This window comes from Typopeltis vanoorti, chromosome 23 (genome assembly GCF_054136105.1).
Source record: "Typopeltis vanoorti isolate ZY-2024b chromosome 23, IOZ_Tvanoo_1.0, whole genome shotgun sequence".
NCBI classification, from domain to species: domain Eukaryota; kingdom Metazoa; phylum Arthropoda; class Arachnida; order Uropygi; family Thelyphonidae; genus Typopeltis; species Typopeltis vanoorti.
The window spans coordinates 83,355,103-83,368,001 of NC_143571.1; the positions used below are offsets into that span (position 1 = coordinate 83,355,103).

Below are 12,899 nucleotides of genomic sequence, written 5' to 3' on the forward strand. Positions count from 1 at the left end.
TAGGGAAATAATGCACTATAACTGGTATACGGAGATTGAAATACCAAAGCAGGAGAGATCCTCGCTTGCTTTGGTATTGATTGTAAAAATATTTTACTAAGCATTAGGAAACGAAGTAAGGAGAATTTGTGTTATTCACCTCCAAACACGGAGACGCTCTTCCCGAATGGGAGCCGGTTTTAAGTAGAGTAAATAGAATTTTTCGAGTTATTAGACAAGCTATTAGTCTAAATTAGACCGGCTGATTTAAAGAAAATAGGTCTTGTTGGAGAATGAATCCCATATATTCAGAAATGTTTTAGAAAAAAATTGGATAATAGGATAATGTTTTAGTAGTGCTTTCTTCAAATTGATCCAAGATATGCAACTCCATGCTGAATGCAGGAAGTTAAAGGAGGAGTAGATAGGAATAATAAATTTTGTAAAAAGCATATGATAGGTTTCAAGAGAAAAGTATTCAACCCATTAGAATTATTCGGTATAAATGTGACCTTATGCAATAAATAGCCTAAACTAAACTTCTAACTCAGCTGTCAGACTTGAAACGTATACAGAAATCTGATGTGATATTAAATCAAATGTAAGCAGGCTTTTATGCTTGCTCCGTTTTCTCTTTATGATCTATATGGAGCACATAATTAAGGCATTAAAGTAAAGTGATGTTAAACATGATATTCAAATATCGGGTATTCTAAGCTTATTTTTATAGATATTATTATTATATTCTTAAATGAATTGGCTACGAGTTTACGCGATACAATTAATTGAACTGAAAATTTTGATATGAGATATCCCCAAAAATGACTACTTGGATACGCAGGAGATATTAAAAATAATTGATTGGCATTATTAGTATTTAATAATATGTGAACCCAGCTAACTGAAGATGGCACCGCCATTTAAACATAATGGCGGGTGAAAAATGAGCAAAAAAAAATTTAAGCCAAAATGGTAGGAAAGAGAACTCCCAGAGGATCGAAATAAAGAATGTTTGTTGCAGTTAGGAAAACGTTTAATAAATCGAAATATAACAGCTGATAAAACTAGAGATATGATTAACAACTTTAAATTATACATGTGTTAGTGTTCACTAGCTGATTTTTCTTCTTTAGGGATGATAGCGTTACCGTAATAAATATCTTTTCAGATAGTAATAACATGTAAGGGGTCATACCGATAAAAAATGTCACAGGAAAAATATCCCTTGATAATTGCATTAATAATTCTTCATATCTACTTCAATACTATCTTTTGAGTCTAAATTGAGAAGTCCAGTTGTGCACGGGCGCTACTCCAACACTCAGATTGTTAAATTCTGCGCCGGGAATTACATGTTTAGCTTGGCTTATTAGTGAAGCCTCCTGGATCATTAGTTAAAGATGTCCACTGCTCTAATTATTCGAGTATGTTAATCCGCAGTTAATGAGTCACATTGGTAAATATAATGAAAGAGAAATTTAATAGTAGTCACTGTAGACTCGTAGTAGAATGTGAAGCTCTCTATCTGTGGCCTGCATCATCATGCTTCTATTATTAAGTTATTTCTGCGTTAATTTGAAGTCGTTGTAGGAGATGAAGGAAACCTAAATAATACCATATTCGTTTATTCACATGCACATCCAAGTAGAAGTCGAAACGTAACTCGACGTATGCCCTTCTGTTTCAAGCACCTTGTTTTGAAACAGAAAAACCTATGATGTGGTTCAGCTGAAACAAACTTTATCGCAATGAATTGCCACAACAGCTAAAATATTTGTATTTTCAAAAAAAAAAAAAAAAATCATCAAGTTCCTTAATGACGCTAGTGTTACACCCATAGGCTCTACAATTCATGAACATGTTATAAAAATGTGTTATGGTGTAGCTGCAGTTGTGCATTTAACTAATCCTAGACCGTTCTATCTTGTCGTGTGTTTTCATGTTGTGTTGAAATAAAATTAATGTCAATTTAGCAGTCACGTTCATTTCCGCTGATATCCTTGTTTTTAATCGTAGTGAATGTCTGTTGTTATCGTGTATGAGCGCGCGCGCAAAGAGATAGATAGATAGATAGATAGAGAGAGAGAGAGAGAGAGAGAGAGAGAGAGAGAGAACGGATGAAATGACACGTGATTCCAATTCGGTTATACTCTGAACTCTTCTGCATCATCAATAACAACATCGTTTTGTATGCATCTGTCATTTCTAGAGCACTTTCAGACGAGCGCATCTATTGCTTATCGGTTTTCAATAGCTTATGTCTAGAGAATTTCATGGGAGTTCAATGAGCACAACTTTCCCTTAGCTGCGAATTGAAAATAAGAATCCTCCGATATATACGACATATAGAACTGTAAAAATGATTTTTCAGGTATGCATGCATTGCTAAATATTTGTCTTTTCTCTCGAGATTTCGCTTCGGGGGAAACGTAGAGAGAAAATGGAAAAAAAAATTATCACGTTTCTTTAGCAAAGTTCGCTACATTTCAATGCATATAAAAACTGAAACTAGACTGAGCGAAATATTAAAAATTCTGATAGTACTGCTGAGAATTCTGCTGAGTGTAAGCAACCCATTTACTATCTAATGCATTCCAATATGTAAAACTTAATTTCATCCTAAAACAAATACCCGATAGAATCCAATTCGTTTATTTTTTTCTTCAAGATATCTTAAAAACTGATATATATTGAGATAAATAATTAAATCATTATAATTTCATTATTAATTTACTTATTAATATGATTATATTTTACATTAATTATGAACATAAGTGATGATTACTAAACCATAATAATTCCGAAAAATATAAAGAAAATGGATGTGGTAAATACTGGGATTGAAAAATAATTCTCTTTTAACGATGTGGGAGTCGAAATGATTCACTGATATTTGTAGTAAGTTTGATTGAGATATGCGAGGATCTTAAAGCTTCTCTAAATCCCTACAAGTGTTTCTCTTAATATTTTATACTTTTCATAACATTTTGTATACGGTATTTTAAAATAACAATATTTAAGTATAATAATATATGTGGGTGAAACTCACCCACATATTCACAAAGTATTTTTTAAAATATTCGTGAGTAGGCTCTATATATCTTCGCTTATCCAAATTCTATAACGTTAGATTTACAGAAGGAAGATAATTATAGGCTTGATCATAGTCATTCACTAAATTTTTTAGGTCATTTATCATCCGATTCCATATTTAGTCTATCTTTGGAATCGTGTGATAAAACCAATAGGCGTAAGAAAATTCGGTTCAATCTTCGCAAAGGAACGTCGTATCTTATTTCACATGTTAAGCGAATGTGCTCGGTCTCATCGATGGTTAGGGAGGAAACGTAGCTGCCTATCGTTTCAAGAAAGCTAGTGCTTAACGAGTGAATCCTGCTCATAACCACACATTTTAGGAGAACAAAAAGGCTTTAAGGGGTGTCCGTATGGTTTCGTGATGTTCTTTGAGTCACTTCTTAAAATGCAGCTTCCCCACCAGTTTTAAATTCATTTGGTTCCATAGAACCCATGTGACTATGGAAAAACATCGTGATCAACAATCCAGATATATAGCATTGTTTCCTCCATCTTTTACTAGCAGGTGAAATGAAGATCTTTCAAAGCACATTCTTTGGTCCAAATAGGTATAAGCAATGTAATAATCAATTATTAGTATTCTGTAGGACCTTTAATCTCGACCTCCTCGTTGTTTACTGTCTCATCCCATTCTAATTCCAGAGAATGTTCAAGAACCGACCTTTGTATAATCAGTGATCTTTAAGTTGAATTTGAAATTTTTCTTAACAAGGGCGAGCATATATTTTTCTACTTCAAATTCTGAAATAGAAATTCCCTTCCCTATGAACAACGTCATATTGTTCATAGGGAAGTACAAACCATTCTAAAAATGTCTATTATGTGCGTATGTGTGACATCGTAAGCTGTAAGGTACAAGTTAATCGGTTACTTCCTTTGATTGTGATAGTTACCGTGATCGCTATGTTAGTAAAAATTGATCGACTGAGTTGTTTTAGAGCATCTCAATCTCGTAGACGATTCGCTTCTGAAAGCTGTCTTCCAAAACAACGCTTTAGTGTTCAGCGTACTCATTTAGTTACATCAACTTTATCTACAAAAACTGAATCATTTCACGATGTTCCTTATTGGTGCAAATGGTCAGATGCGGCAAAGTGCACGCGGATAATTCTAGAAGACCTTTGAATATTGAAAGCCAAATCTCTCCTTTAAAGAGATAACGCCTTGGCCCTCTCCATATCTTGTCATAATTTCCGATACTGTGACTCGTGATACACCTATGATTAATTACGGCATCTCCCACAAACCGCACTCCAAAGATCATACCTTTTTGGAGGTCTCTAACGTCTGACATTTTGCACGCTAAATGAACAACAGCTAATTCAACATCGACTATGGCACTGCTGTGCAGTATGATAGCCGATATAATACTGCACCGTATTATATACCTCGCATTAGATGACGTACTCTCTGTGATTGTTGTTGTTGTTGTGCAAAATGTCTCACCTCAGTGACCTCCAAAAGCGCATCATTGGAGTTCAGCTGGTGGGAGCTGCCGTAACTAAAACGCCAGAAATCGTAGTTGTATCACGAGCCCAGTGTCGAAGATCATGACCAAGTATGGAAACTGAAAAGGCATTGTCTCCAATCGGTTCTCCCAGGTTCAATAACGTTTTATGCCTGCTAAATCACTGCCACAGTTGGGACACATTTTGCAGGAAGAGTATTCCCAAATTCCATTGTCTTATGTACATGACTTTGTCAGTCTATTTGAAGTCCAAATCATGGTATTCTAACAACCCGAAGTAAGCCTACAGCTTATTAGTAAATAATTCTCCCAGAAAATGTGTAGGTGTTTCCATTATTTTGATAACGCCTTGTATATTTCTTTAATCAGTGTTTGAGATGATCAAGTATAAATTTCAGTCAGTGGTTGGAATAATTATGAAAGTTGCCTTAAGCAGCAGTGCTTTTTAAATGAATGATATGTTATGTAAACTGGTGTTGACAAACAAACTGCCATTATTATGAGATAGAGAGATGATTTACAAAGATGAAAAAGAAAGAAAAAATAACAAATTTTACACACCAGTAGAAGTATTATACTTCGTTGTTGTTAGCAATCTAATATGCAAATAGCCTTAGGCCTTGGCCTAACGAAAGATCCATTCGTACAAAGGAGGGGAGAAATATGCGTTTAATGAGAAAGGAATGAGCGATGAGGAAAGAATGACTAAGAAAATTTTGGTATCATCTCGTGCGGGTTGGAATGATGTGTAATTCCCTCCACTTCAAGTAATCGACGAAGCATACAAAATTATTTTGCTTGCTTCAAGCGAATGCCATTCTTCCTTCAACTACCTTCTGTGCTTGTATTTATTAAGATTTCTCGTTATCTTCTTTGCATAATACTTCCGAAAGAACAATGACCAAATTATTACGCGTAATTAGTGGGAAAATGCATCCTGTTGTGTGAAATTTCAAATCTGCTTCCTGGAATAAAAGTCATTTTGTCTATAAATGTACACCTTTTACAATTCATTCATATTTTAATTGGTTTTTTCGATGATCAGTGTTAACTTCAACTTACATTCTCAACAATTGCTCATAAATATTTCATAAATCGAATTGATTTTTTCTTTTGAAATTGCTTTCAAAAATAGAAACTGGCGTGTGATATTAATTTGAATCAAATATGCATGTGATACGGGCCAATAAACAAGCAAATTATTATTATTGTTTTTTTGGCATATAGAAAGGCATAATTAATTTTATGTTGAAAAATGTTCAAGTTACTTTTAACATATTTGTATTTGATATTCATTTATTCATCGACATTCTTTAATTACCTGAAACATTTGAATTTGAAATGTAAGCATTTTCCAAATTAAAAATAGTTATGTTTTTCCTATCACCATTTATGTAATAAATATATTTGTATTTTGTTTTGGTGTGGCAGTCACGTTGCAATTTTTAATATTCTACCTGGGAAATGTTCAATAAATATTAATACACGATGAAAGAATAAAAATTATTAAGAATTTATTTAAATAGGTAAACCGTTTTGAAATTCTTGATCTGATTTCATTGAAAACCCAACGCATTCATTCTAGTTAGGCTAGCAAAAATGTGTACATGAGACAATATAAACGCTGCGACGTATGTCTTTTTAATCTGAAACCTTGTTACCTCCACAAATTAATTAATTATTAAATATACGTGTATCCGTTTTATCAGAGGACGAATAGAAAAGAAGAATGTGGTTTCACTACACTATACACACAAAGAAGGCAGTAACGATTGTTTCATACTTACTGAGATCTCAGATTTATTTAGAATTTATTTTTTTATACAAATACTGGTACATCATATCATTTACGACAATGCCATGTCAGAGATATCTCAATCTCTGATTAGAGCTATAGAGAGAATCAGAGATATCTAAAATGAATAAAGAGAAAACACCACAAGAATATTGTTGCGATGATTTCTGTTTGTTAAATCTGACTTATCTCTTGCTAGTGACATATATATTTCATCTCATAATGAATTGTTAAGATAATATATGCTGGTTCATTATATTCAAAGTTTGAAAATTATATTTTAAATTAGAATTTAATTTCGCTGCATTTGTAAAATTTAAAATATCGGAGTACACCTTTTAAAATTTTGCTTAATATTCTTTAATATTAAATAAATATTAAAGAACTATTTTTTTAACGAAGTGATCAGTCCTTTTTAGGGACTTCCAGGGTAACGAATGGCAATGCTGTAGCCAATGAAGTTTTAACTGAGGATCGGCTATTGCCGTTACCTAGCCATGACTAGAGCTTTTAGCTCAATAACACCCCATCCACACAGATTTTCTTCATTCAGATGACGGGATAAAGAGTCAAGGACTCAGTCCATCTCCCAGCTCTTTTAAGAACTTTAAGAAATATTCTTTAATATTAAGTAAATAAGCATTATCATGTTGAATTACTGAAATGTGCTTCAGCTACTAAGGTTACGAACGTATTGTATGAAAGTATTAAAGTTACACTCTTCTAAATGAAAATAAAACATTATATAAAATATTATACAATCACTGAATATCAATATTTTTTTTATTTTCGTAGTATTATATTAATAAATATTTTTAAATATAAAATATTATACAATAACTGAATATCAATATATTTTGTTTCGCAGTATTATGTTAATAAATATTTTTAAAACGTGCTGACTAAACCAAATAAAACAAACTTTATCCATTGGTGCAACTATGCTTTAAAATTTTCTTAAGAATAAAGACTCTTCTACGGATAAAATCTTTTTTTTTTTTCATTAAGAAAACAACTCATACAATCGTTTAGCACTATCCCTACGTGGAATCAATCAACAAAGTTTTAGGATTATAAATGTGTCACTTTCATTTATGTGAAAATACTTTCCTGCTCATTTAATAACACGAAAGTAAGTGATTCTTTAAATAAAATAGAGAATACGTTTTACCATGCTATACAAAGTAAGTTATTTCTAAAAAGAATACGAATCTTATCAGAATTCAATTTTCGAAGAAGGCAATACTCGATTGCTTACAACAGGCAAACAACTCTATAGGAACTAGGAAGAAAAGAGCCCATTGAGATGTGGTAATCTCGAGAAAGCAACGACCAGCTTAGAAATTTCAAGAGTGAGCGAAGGAAATTTTATTTCAGCTCCAACAAAGGGATTCCTTCAGAATAAAAATGCAGAAAACTCCAGAGAAAGATAAATACAAATTGAAACGAATTGCAGACAAGTATTTGTTTCGCTTTGTAAATTCAGTATCAGCAGCTGAAGGATGATGCCGATTTCATTTTAATAAAGACATTTGAATCCTAGATTTAGGGGATATTTTAAAATATGGGATAAGGTAAACTATTAAATATACAACAATTTACTGTAGTGAATTTAGGGAATCATTTGTTTGGAAGTGGACATTTTAATATAAGGAAAAAAATGTTTTCCATTTACTAAACTGATAAAAAATAATAAATGTTCAGTTAAACTAATTATGAAATCTTCATATTTATAGTAAGACTTATTGAGTTCCTTAAATCTGTGTAAGAATAAAAAATATGTTTTACTTACGAATAATAAGTAAGCATTTAACATTTGTTATTTAAAATATTTATTCTCGTTTCTGAAATTAATTAGATTTATAAATGTTTCCAGTGGCGTACAAATATATAAAATTGTTCCATGAAGCATCTTTAAATTAATCGATTTATAAAAAGAGTTTTTGGTTGAATAAAATCTACCTTAACATAATATCATCTATGTCATGGGAGGGCCTGAATGATTTGAAGCGTATTAAAGACAAAACATGAAGCACTAATTTCTAAAATTTTAACAACACTTTGTGTTGAGTGTCAAATATTTCGTTTGATTTGACATGGGAAGGATCATTTTATTGTTTCCTTTCCATAAAAGCAACTCCTCATCTGGTGAGTAAATATCCCGGTAATTGAAGTAATTGTAACTATTTCTAGTATTAAGTTGGCTGCCATTAATTTGAGATACTGGCCTGATTTAAAATGAAACAAGAAAGAAACAACAACAAAAAAAAAATTATATAACGAAAATTAGAATCGTATCTAAGAAATATTTCATTCTTTAACCGCTTTCCTAGTTTTGCATAGTAAGTAACTCCGTTAATAAGAAATACTTAACGTAAGAAAAGATATTTCAAACTGCTCATTACACATTTACTGTTTGGACTAGGGACAGGTAATGCATTTGAATTAACTATAACAGACCAATGATTGCAGTATGTAATTATAGGAACCAAGTTCCGGAGGGTGGGTGTGGATAACGTATTAAAGTACTGCGCACGATAAATTGTTGGAATTAAAATTATTTATTACTGTGTGAACAAAATGCAATAATATCCTTATCTGACATATATAAATATATATATATATATTAATATCGTAAATAAATGAATATTATATTATGGCAGAAAAATGTTTCAAAACTGATTAGACTACAAAATTGTTTCTTTTTGAACTGATTTTTTTGAAAAAAAAATCTATTTTCATAAGTTTCTTGCCATCGACGTTGCATTGTCTCGACATGCTTTATTTTAATTTATGCATACGAAACCATCCAATGTATGGTCAGCTTAACTAAAACGATATACCTAAGGATCGGATTTATGGAGCGGAAAAAAAAAGGCCAGATCAACATTTTGTGGCATTGGGGAAAGGCACGTTCAGAAAGTATTGATACTGCCTATTGGTTATCTTTAGCACGACTGAGACATCCACTTCACTTCCACCTGTGACCGTCATGAGCAGGCGGATGGGGGAGAAATGGATGAGACGAGCAGAGGCGTCTAATATCAACGAATTACAAGCTGTCATGAACAAAAGAATGGCACTTATATTTTTGTGAAAAAGCTGACTCATACCAGGGCGTCTCTTTCATTTGGGAAAGAAAGAAACCACAACTGTCTTTGCTTCTAACCATTCGTATTGTTCTCCAAGTTATCTTGTGGTAAGGTAAAACTTTGGTGAAGAAAAAAAAAATCAAGAAAAACATCAAACCTCAACGACAACGAAGTCAGACACAATGAAAAAGATCCAACCAAGACAAAAATCATTATGATGGATTTTTTGGGGATTTTTTTTTTTTTTACTGAAATAAACATTCTCTTATTTTGACCTCGGTATGGTTTTACTAAATAAAATACTTTGGATATAACTTGTTATTAACCAAATACATACGTGTGTACAATTTTAATTTATAGTATTCGGTATTAAAATAAGTAATGAATTTAGTATGTACAATTTTAATTTACAGTATTCGGTATTAAAATAAGTAATGAATTTAGTATTTATCTATTGAGATATGACGGGGAGGGGAAGGGCGAAAGAAAAAAAAAATCTTCACGGTTAAAATTTACATTATATTTTTAATAATAAAAATATGGTGTGAATGATGCAACTAAAGATAGCTGATGTTCATTCACAAAACTTGTTTTGAGAACAGTCGAGAATAGATTTTAATAAATAATCCAGTTTTATTATTTACGTAATTGTATGAAAATATTTAGTAATATCTTATAACGCTGACGTTGATAAACAATTAAATTAATTGATATTTTAATTTTCATAAATTTATTATCTTAAAATATTCAAATAACTAACAAATTAGAATCTATTAGTCCCGTAAGCAAGTTCTTAAAATACTCTAATTAAAACAAGTGGAAAATACAGAGGAATTGGGGGGAAACGAATTCGTTCTAACTCAATTATTGGAGCAAAAATAAAATATGGGTTTAATAAAAAAAAATTTTTTTTCTCTTTATAATATACGTTTAAAATAATGTTATCTTATTTATTTAAAATTAATTGATTTTGCCTATTTATTTATTATATTTATTAATTTATTCAATTAAATTTATTATATTAACATAAATTTTCAATCAATTACATCGTATTAAAAGTTTCAATTAACTGAATTATTGGAATTACATTTTTCCCGGTATATACATGAAATAAGTGAAAATGGGGAGTTTTGAGAGTTTAATAAAAAGTAAGCAATTTAAACCCGATACAATGTGCTCTCAATACCTAAAACTTCCCGCAGAAATACTAAACCACAGAAACTTACATTTGAAATAAGGGAATGTTAAAAAGTATTTATTAGTTCGCATTCTTATTATCAAAATTTCGATCATCCAATCAAACATTTTAAATTTCTTGATATTTTTACCTTACGTGTATATTTAAAAGCATTTCATAACTTTATTATTAATTTTATTAATAACAAAAGTATTAATTTTATAGAATATTACAATATATTACAATGTCAACATTGAAAGTCTGCAAAAAAATCCCTTTCTAACTCTCTTACTAGCAATGCACAAAACAATTTATTCCTCAATGAATTAAGTTTTTCTGTAAAATATAAGTGCTCAATAAGTAAAACACAATAAACGGCATGTTTGGATCAATATAAGGAAGGATATATTATTGAATCATAGCGATAATATTAATTCCATAAACAATGCATTAATATCTCTTTGTTCGCAATAAAGCAAGTCCCTAGTCAAGCTCTGAAAATAGTTTCACAACTAGACAAGGAGAAAGGATACACCACTGGAGTTTTACTTTTGGATTTTGCTAAGGCTTTTGAAAGAATACCGCATGGAAGACTGTTGCATAAATTGGAGAAAATGGGTTTGGGTTAATCAATATTAGCATGGATAAGAGGATGGCTGACTGACAGATATCAGTCAAAAAGTGATATACGGAGGTCTGCAAGGTTTAAGGTAACAAGTGGTGTACCACAAAGATCAGTGCTTGGTCCACTGTTATTCACTCTGTACATTAATGATATTGGGAAAGATTTGACAAGCGACCTATTTGTTGATGATGCAAAGATAGGTAGGGTAATCAGGAATGCTGCTGATATGCAGTCTTTGCAGAATGATTTAAATAGGCTGGAATTGGAGGCATGGGAGAACGGGTGTCAGTTCAATGTCAGTAAATGGAAAGTCCTTCACTTCGGCATGATTAAATATCCAATGTCGTATTATATTGGTGGGATTGGGCTAGAAGAAACTGATGACGCTAGGGATCTTGGAGTGTTAATAGATAGGAAGTTGAAGTTCAGGAGCCATGTGGCAAAGATTGCAAATACAACTCAAAAGATAATTGCAATACTGAAACGAACGTTCACATGTAAAGATAAGGATGTTATTTTGCTCTTTACAAGGGCTTGATAAAATCTCACTTGGACTGTTGTGCGCAGGTCTAGTCTCCTGGATTCCGTTATGATTCTGATATATTGGAGAGAGTACAAAGGAATTAAAAATGATATCAGGATTGTGGAATACTGATTATGAAGACAGAGAATTTTTAGACTGCAGATATTAGCAAACAGGAGAAAGGGGGGGGTGATATGGTTGAGACATGCAAACTTCTGAAAGGGTCATACAGGATTTCAATTGATGGAATTTTTCAATTTATGGATCGTGGGGAAAGGACGAGAGGGCATCCTTGGAAGCTGAGAATGAAGGCCGCCAAGAAGGGTGTGAAGACTACACTTTTCTCTCAGAAGGTGATGCGTGATTGGAATGGATTGCCATTGGATGTTGTGAGTACAAGCAGTGTGAATGAATTCAAAAATAAGTATGATAGCTGGTGTGCTTCCCTATATGAGTCCCTGTCTCCCTGGAGGTCTCTCTTAATAATATTTTATTTTTTTAAATTTATTTCATAATTCCATTTATTCATTTAAAATAAAGGCTCAGGAAACTGAAATACAACTTCCTTCCCTGTGAGAGTTTTGTATGTTGCTGTAAAAATGTCAGTTTTATGTTCAATATTTGTCTGCTGATTTTTATCAAGATGTACTTTAGTTATACGTGATCCACCTGATCTGATACGGATTCTTTTCCCTACGATTTCATCAGGATACACCAAATCTTCTAAGATTGCGTCATGAACAGATGTTAATATTCGACTTCTTGCCATTTACATCAATGTTTTTTGCACTAGTTATATGTAATTCTCTAAGCTGAGTTTTCGAGTCACTGTTCATTTCCAGTTTCCCAGAGAGCCTGGGCAATAGACAGTTCGAATTCGTCTGCCTTTTCACCCTGCCGCTTAACGATTTTTGTACTTGCTGAATACACCATGCCCAATAATAATAATAATAATAATAATAATAATAATAATAATAATGGTACGACATGACAAAATTTCATGCCGGCTGGGGCGTCTCCCGGTTAAACAAGGCCCCCGTTGTTTTCACCAGGGAACCAGGGCGAACAGCGAAAAGTCTGCTACTGGAACAAATCTGAAAACAAACCCCAACTCAACACCACCAGAGTTAAAGATCGGTTCTAT

General features: G+C 32.2%; 1 pseudogene; it reads right to left on the minus strand.

Annotated features, from left to right (window-relative positions):
• Positions 1-12,264: 12,264 nt before the first annotated feature.
• LOC150094040 (small ribosomal subunit protein eS7 pseudogene) lies at positions 12,265-12,688 on the minus strand (annotated as a pseudogene).
• Positions 12,689-12,899: the final 211 nt, after the last annotated feature.